Source organism: Furipterus horrens, unplaced genomic scaffold, assembly GCF_987537825.1.
Source record: "Furipterus horrens unplaced genomic scaffold, mFurHor1.1.pri manual_scaffold_5, whole genome shotgun sequence".
Lineage (NCBI taxonomy): Eukaryota > Metazoa > Chordata > Mammalia > Chiroptera > Furipteridae > Furipterus > Furipterus horrens.
Window position 1 is genome coordinate 142,482,524 of NW_028327175.1, and position 8,700 is coordinate 142,491,223.

The 8,700-nt window shown below is 39.4% G+C and overlaps 1 pseudogene; it reads right to left on the reverse strand.

The window, feature by feature from the left end:
* Positions 1-2,852: 2,852 nt before the first annotated feature.
* LOC150010047 (UDP-N-acetylglucosamine--peptide N-acetylglucosaminyltransferase 110 kDa subunit pseudogene) lies at positions 2,853-7,502 on the reverse strand (annotated as a pseudogene).
* Positions 7,503-8,700: the final 1,198 nt, after the last annotated feature.

Consider the following 8,700-nt stretch of genomic DNA (forward strand, 5'->3'; position numbering starts at 1 on the left):
CATGTCCAACTGAATTCAGGTCCTTTGAGTCAAAAATAAAAAATCCTCTGCTTCACATTTTGTTTAAGTGTTACTGTTTCTGCCTATTAATGTTGGAAACATAGATAATGCAATTGGAAAATCTAGCTTTTTTTATTGGCTTCTCTCCACATCCCAAAATACAAACCAGCAGAAATTGTTGTGCACTCGTCAGAATGAACTAATGTGTACTCTGAACTCATTAACATTGACATTTGTAATGGGAGGCAACAGGGGAAAAATTCTTTCATCCTTTTTTCCAGTAGAGAATAGTATGAGAAATGATGAGGGCATTTTATCTGCTTGCTGTGACCAGTGTGTACACATAAACATTAACATGTCTACAAGTATATTTCAGAAGGAAATCATTTAGTTTGAACTAAATTTTAAAAAATCAAAACTTTAAAGACTATGGTCTTCAATACTTGACCAGATTTAGTATCTAAGATTTTTCTACCTACCCCTCTTCAGTACAAGGCTGGCCGGCTGCTCAACAATCTCCTCCTCTTCTTCTTTTTTTCGTTAAGCTATGCATAACGAAAGTTGTCTTTACTGTATTTTTGTTGTTTGGTAATGTAATAAGCATGATGATGCCTTCTATTAACACATCATTCCAGTCTTGCTGGTAATTTTGTACAATATAGTGTGTGAATTCCTGTGTCGCAAAGCAAAACTGCAAAATGTTAAAGAAGTCAGTGAAGTGTATAAAAATTACAGTATCTTAAAAATTACTAAAAATTGGCTTTAGTTAACAACTAAAATTAGTAAAATTCTTCCTTTAATTAACAGCTTTCTGTTCTCTGTGGCAGGGAGTCTTTTGTGATTGGAAGGAAGATGAAAGGAGGAAGTTGTTATTTGAATAAGTCTCTTGTTGACTGTTCTCTTAGCATGAATGAGAGCATTGAAGCAGATCACATGAGAGGTGCTTGGAAAAGACAATCAACTTGATGTACATAATTGACACTTTAAAAGCAGTCAGATTCCAACTATAGCAAATAAACTGGAAGTAAGACACTGCAATTTTCAAAGAAAAGCACAACAGCTCTTAAGTGTTTGCATTTTCTATTTGGGGGGCAGAGTAATGTCATTAATTGTGCACAGTTCTTGAACTGATGTCAGCACCTAAGTGGCTCTGAATTTAAGTCTGGGATGACATCTTTTCTTTTTACATGACTCTCTAAACAATTCTGTGAACAAAGTTTGTAGCTGCTGGATTGTTGTTTGTATTTACTACAAGTTCCAGTAAACTGCAAGTATGACAAAGGATATTCAATTTTATGCTTGAAGAATTCAGTACATATCAGTTTCTAACGTTTCAAGCTAGGAGCGGGGTAAATAAGTGTAACCATTAAAGCTGCTTGTTAGCATGGAAGACTTCTCCATTCTATCATGGTAAAAACAAAAATGCACTTGATGTAGTAACAAATGAGTTTTGAATCATGAAAACTGTTTGCTATTTAGTAAGCTAATAAATGATGCACATATTTTCTTTTCAATGTACTGGGAAATAGAAGTAAAATTAAATCTGTCTTTTTTTTCCCCTTTTGAATGAGGTCTTCCATGTTTGAGGAAAAGTCTTGCCTTACTACATATATTTTGTGGACACAGATATCTAATAGTTTCCATTTGGGGGGACTTAAGGATTCTTCTTTGTCCTGTTTAAAACACTTTTTACACTTTCTGACATATAGTACTTAAAGTTATTATCAGAAAATTAATTTTGAGTTTTGAAGCCTTTATCAAACTACTTTTAAATGAGTCATTTATTGTGCTTTTATAGCATATTTCTTTCCTTTACTCTTTTATTTCTTTTTTTCCCATTTCATATATTTAAAATGTCCAATCCAGGTCATGCCCTGCCACTCATGAAAACTGTGGCTCCCAAAGTAATGGCATGTTTAAGTGTAATAGAAAATTAGAGCAAAATGCCATTCAGCGTCAGCCTTTACATACCATAAACATTAAAACATTACATGGACAAATTTATTTGGTGATTGTTCACCTACCATACTGTTCACTTTTAACATTTGTCCACTTTCCAGTGAACCACAGTAAAAATATTAATCTACCATTACTGTAATTTGATGATTTTTATGGTACTATTCTTTTTTTTTTTTTCTGTAGCACAATTGAAATGTTTTACTTTTTTGATAAAGCATAGCATAATAGAAAAAAACCTCATTTCCAGTAATATCTATATCTCTATTCATAATTAAGTCTTCCATAGACCTGTTACCTGGAAACCAAAGCCTGTCACAATAAGCAAAGCTTTAACCAGAGTGGCTACTTTTCGTGCCAGAAAAAAGCCATCCCTATAGGAGGAATGATGTGCTATGGAAAAGGGCTGGAAGGCCACACAGCCTTGAGGGCACTAGAAGTATATCACCCTATTATTCCACATTAAGTAGTTTGGTGAATTGCAAATATCACTATCTGCAACCATGCTGGCAACCTTTAATATTTCCATCAGATAAAAAATAAATTAAGGAATTCCCTAAACCGATGTTCTTTGATTCACACTGTTAAAAGATAACACAGTTCATTAACACATAATTCTGGCTAAGAATTATACTTGAGACTCCTTGTTCAGGTTTTGGTTAACAGTAAGACTTTCAGAAATTCAAGTTCTTATTAATAATTTGTCAGCTAGAATACATTCAGGCATCGGCTGCAACTACAGAATAGGTACACTGCCTCAGTGCTTTGGGAAGACACTATAATCTAGAACACTACTAGCAGACAAAAAATTATCTGTTACTGGATAGCATAAGTGCAGTACAGCAAGACAAAACATATTCATATGTTGGTTTGTTTAAGCCTCGAGTCCTCCATCCTTTGTTGAAATTCAGTAATTTTATTCCTGTGGTTTAAAAATCAAGCTCCACGTGGCCTAAACTGGAATTTGTACTTCAAACCAAATAGCAGTACAGTCCGCTACTGCTGAGGCCGAATATATACAGACTCCAAGACCAAGTCCGTAAGACAGTTAGTACATAATTCCCCTAGAAGGTCTGAAAAACAATAACTCATATACATAGCTGGTCCTTTAGTGCTTTTTACCTATAACATATCTTTGATGGAAGTTATTTAATGTAGTCACAAATAACTATAACTTACTGATCAAATATTTGAATACTTATACTTACCTGGGATTTCATTTCTGCTGACAGAAATAGGAAGAACAGGACTCACTTTAAAAAAAAAGCAAACCTTAGAAAGGGAGGCAAAAATTTTATCACACACTATCAGTCTGGCAGCAGCATAGAGGGGCAGTTGACGGTAAAAACACTGGTGAAGTAGGTGAAAACTAAGCCAAAAAAAAATCAGTATTATTATCATCAATGATAGTACCACAACTGTGCCCTTCATAATTAATAATCATTCTTATGAATTTCCACTTGGCACCAGATAATGTGTTTCAGAGAAACACTCCGGGATGTTCTGAATCAGACTTGGTTTTGTTAGCTGAGTTACGGGAGAAATTTTAAAGTAGGGTTAGGGGAAGAAAATAGACTAGAAAAACAATTCTGAGCCATCATCTAAACCAACAAAGCACTGATAGCTCCAAACATTAGGTTAGACAATCAAACAACTGATATAGACTCAAGTGGTTTATAAAACCTATAAAAGACTACACCAGCAAAGTTTCCATTAATCTGTAGAACTCAGAAACTAAAGCAAGGAGTAACATTTTAGCTTAAAACCTTATCTCAAGAGAATCATATATACTTCACATGAATAAAACACCTGAAACCAAACATTTTTAAAAACTCCAATACCCAAATATAAAGAAGAAATTAATTCAGAAGATTCAATCAAGCCACAGAATCACAAAAATGGCTGGACAGTTCAGATCTCCCTACCACACTAAGCATCCCATGGCAGACCAAGGGCGAGCAGACCTTCCAGACCTATGCACCATCTGGTTGCTGCAAAATTCTATGGAGATTCCTTGTAGAACAGCAGTTTCCATCTCTTGGGTCTCTCCCTATCTTGCACGAAGCAACTCCGGCTGTGCTATTCTATTATCATTATTTGTCACCCATCTGTAGCATGATACTTATACAGACAAGTAAAAGGTCCATTATCTAGTTCCCTTTCCCCTGAAGGTTTAGGCTCAGGTAGGGAGGCAATTCTGTTGTGCACAGTCTTTAGTTAGGCCGACTCAGTGACTTCAACAGGCTTAATCAGGTGATCGGGTTTGTTGCCAGCTGCGTAATGCTCCCACATCTGTAGATAGAGCCGCTCTAGTTCCATTGTGTATTGTTTGGTGTTGAAGAGAGGGGTAGATATTCTCTGTTTCCAGACTTTGCCACGAATTTTCTTCAGGTATTCTAGATCAGTTCCCAGTTTCACAGCTATATCTTCATATTCTTGTCTATTTTTAGCAATAAGCTCAAGACAACCTAAACAAGTGAGCTGGGAAGCTGCTACTCGGGAAGCCAGAGTTTCTCCTGGCATAGTCACCATGGGTGTCCCAGCCCACAGGACATCCATGCCTGTAGTGTGCCCATTACAGAGTGGGGTGTCCAGGCAGACATCTGCGAGCTGGGCTCTCCTGACATGTTCCTCTTTAGGAGCAACAGGTGAAAAAATGATACGGTTCTGGGGAAGGCCCATGTTTTGTGCGTACTGTTGGATATTAAGTTCTCCTACTGCTGGAAACCGCAACAGCCACAGCACGCTATTGGGAACACGCTTCAGAATATTTGCCCACATCTGCAAAGTAGAAGGGTCAATTTTATATAACTGATTAAAGTTACAATACACAATGGCATCTTCCGGTAACCCGTACTGAGAACGTGTGGTTACAATAATGGTACGGGGAACCTCCTCTCCAGTGGCAGCCTTATTGTTGATCTGGGTAGTTGCCAGTCCGTTGCTAATACTGAATCCATTAATTGTTACCTGAATTTGTCCTCTGTTAATCATTTCAATAACTGCTTCTGCAATAGTATTCATAGGGATAACTGGCATATTAAGAGCTGTATTACTGCTTTCTGCATTGTCTCCTCCTTCAGGACATTTCATCTTGATAATTTTCACATCTGGTAAACTATCAAGAAATGCTTTGAGGTGAATGCCATTCAGAACAATCCGATTGTCATAAATGTGCCCATTGGACTTAAAATCGATGACTGCCTTTTTCTTCAGATGAGGGAACATATTAGCATGATCCCCAATAAAGAAAGTATGAGGCATATAAGCTAGTTTCTCAGAATACTGCTCAGCAACTTCAGCTGGTGAGGTCTCCTGATCAGTGATGATATAATCCATGAAAAGTGCCCCACTAGTTCCAGGGTATCCCAGCCACATTGCCTGAATAGGAGCTGGCCTGAGAGCAAAGAGCTCATTTCGAGCTCCCTTGGTATAACCATTCATGTTCACAAGAATGTGTATACCATCCTGATGGATGCGATCAGCTGCTTTTCCATTGCATGGAATCTGAGAAAGATCAATGAAATGATTAGCTTCTGCCATCACCTTCGCTCGGAAGTTTGTACCATCATCTGGGCTCAGAGCATAACAGAACACCTCAAATTTATCAGGATTGTGCATGCCTGGGATAGACTGCATGAGGTGAGAAGTAGGATGATTCCCAAAGTCAGAACTCACGTATCCTACACGCAGTCGACCATCGCTGAGCTTCAAGTCCTTTGGATGTTCATATGGTGGTTTATGAAGGACATTAATGTTATCCAAGCAGAGGTTCCCATGCCTCTCAGCAATAGCCTTCCTGAAGCCATGAGAAAGAGGATAAAGCATACTATGATGAGGTTGCACAGAAGGCAGCCTATTCTTCTCTAACTGGTCAGCCACAATGCTGACCAACTTCTTCATTCGCTCATCATAGTCTGTCCAATCACAGACAATCTGCAGGCAATGAGCCAAGTTGCAATAAGCATCAGGAAAGTCAGGTTTAAGTTTCAGAGCAGTGCGGTAAGAAGCTATTGCTTCTGGAATATTTCCCAAATCCTTGTGAATAGAAGCCAGATTGCTGTGGGCATCTGCAAATGCAGGGTTAATCTGAATGGCACGAGTGTAGCACTGCAAGGCTCCCTGGACATCCTGCATCTCCTTTAGCGTGTTTCCCATGTTAGAGTAGGCATCGGCAAAGGTAGGACTGATTCGAATAGCCTCTTTATAATGCATCAGCGCTTCCTGCAGTTTTCCCTGCTGCTGCAGTACACTTGCTAAATTTGAATGGGCAGCAGCAAACTCTGGGAAGACTTCTAATGCTTTACGATACAAGCGAACTGCTTCTTCAATGTTTCCCTGTTCTCGTTTGATGTTGGCTAGGTTATTCAGTGAGTCTGCATGGGTGGGACACAGCCAGAGAGCTGTAATATAACAATATTCTGCCTCAGCAACACTGCCCTTCTCTTCGAGAACATTGGCTAGGTTGCAGTAAGCATCGGGGAAATGTGGCTGCAGTTCAATAGCTCGCCTGTAGGTGACTATTGCCAGATCTATTAGGCCTTGCTCATAGTATACACAAGCCAGGCTGCCGTGCACCACTGCGTGATTTGGACTCAAGCTTAGAGCACGAAGGTAAGCTGCCACAGCTCTGTCAAAAATCCGTGCCTCTTTCAAGACATTTCCTAAATTGATATAAGCATCCAGAAAATTGGGATCAAGAGTGACAGCCTTTTCAAAATGATGAATTGCAAGCCAAATCTCTCCTTGTGCATTGAAAACACAGCCAAGATTACTCCAAGCTACTGCAAAGTTCGGTTGCGTCTCAATTGCTTTCAAATAACATGCCTTGGCTTCTTCCAAGCGACCCAGGGCTTTGAGCAGGTTCCCCAGGTCACTGCAAACACAGTACAAATCAGGACCGTACTGAAGAACAGAGATGTAAGCTTGTACTGCCCCTTCCATGTCACCTGCTGCGACCAATGCGGCTGCCAGGTTGATATAACCATCGATGAAATCTGGCTTGAGACGCAGTGCATGCCGGTAATGCTCAATTGCTTCCTGCAACTGTCCTCTTTCCTTGTACACGTTCCCCAAATTCGAATAGGCTTCTGCCAGAAGGGGGTTCTGTTTAATTGCCAGAGTGCTAAAGTGAGCAGAACTGTCCAGCCTTCGACACTGGAAGTGTATAGACGAAAGTAATAAAAGCACACCAGTATTGTCTGGCTCTTGTCTCCAGAGCTGCATGCAGTGTCTCTCAGCTGCCTCAAAATCTCCTGCCTGATACTCTCGATGTGCCAACTCAGCTAACCCTTGGAAGGAAAGCATACGTTTCGTTGGTTCTGTGCTGTCGGCCACGTTGCCCACGGAAGACGCCATCTGGAGCTCCTTAAGGGAAAGCGAGAAGGGGGTGGATGAGTCCCGCTGTGCCGCCACTACTTGCACGAACGTTTCTAGAGGTAACAATGAGAGGGCAGCAGCCGTACCAGTGCTCTGGCAGGCTTGAGCGGTGGCAGCACTTACAGGCTTCGAACCTTAGGAACTCGGGCTGCCTATCTACCTCTCACGGTCCTGAAATGGCGGCTACGGCTCCTCCCTTTTATGGTACTATTCTATCCTAATGACACTATTGCAACTATCTTGGCTTTTGTAGGTTTAGAAGACAATGGATTGTCTAATCTTTATTACTGTAATGTGTTGGGCATTATATGCTAGTAGAATCTAGTTTAATTGTTTCAGGTAAAAGTATTCTTTCAGTTTTCATTTTGAATATGTTAGGACTAAAGAAACAATAAACAACTGGTATCTGTAGATATATATCTAATCTATATCTATATATAATCTTGAGGAAGGAAATCATCATTTAATAATATGTACCTCATTTTGAGGACTGCTGTTCTACAAAATACTTCAATTTCTTTTGCAATGTCCCCCATTAAGTGTTCATCCAGTTTTTGCTTGAAGGCTTCTGAACCAGCAAAGCTACTTAATGAGAAAATCTGTTTCTTTTTGGATGTATCTACCTGAAATTATTCCTTAAACATGTTATTTGAGTTAAGACAGAATCTACTTTCTTGTAGTTTTCATTGGTTGTTTCAGGATACTGAAAATGTTTAATTCTTTGTCTCCCTTTAATGTCTTTCACATATTTGAAGATAAGTTTCATGTTCTCCTTAAGTCTTTTCTAGCCTGGAAATCTCTATCCTCCTTAGCTGCTCAAATAAAGTAGTTTCAGGCCTGCTTACCATCCTGGTCACTTTTTTGGGGGGGTGACACAACTTTCTGAATGATCCTCTTAAAATCTGGGATCTAGCACTGAATTTAGCATTCTAGATGTGGTCTGGCCAGTCTAAAGTACGGGATTATAACTTCTCTTGGTCTGTACATTACAATTCAAATCATGGCACACCCTCATATTTACTTTTTGTCTTAACACCTCTATTATACTTATAATGCATAATGACTAGGGTCAACCAAAATTCTAAGCCTCTTTCCTTGATTCAGTAAAATTAATTTTTAGACACAAGGGTAAGATTTTTAATATCCTTGTCCAATTTTCTTTTGGTTAAATTTGTTTCAGTGACTGCCTATTAAAATACTTAAAACCATGATTATAAAATAGCCCCATGAGGGGGGGACCAAGATGGCCGCGGAGTAGGAACAGTGTTCTCAGCTCGCTCCTGTTAAGGAGACAATCCAGGAGGAACAAACTTGGGGAGGAATGATTGAGTGAGTGGGAATATCTGATAACGTGAACGGGGAGGA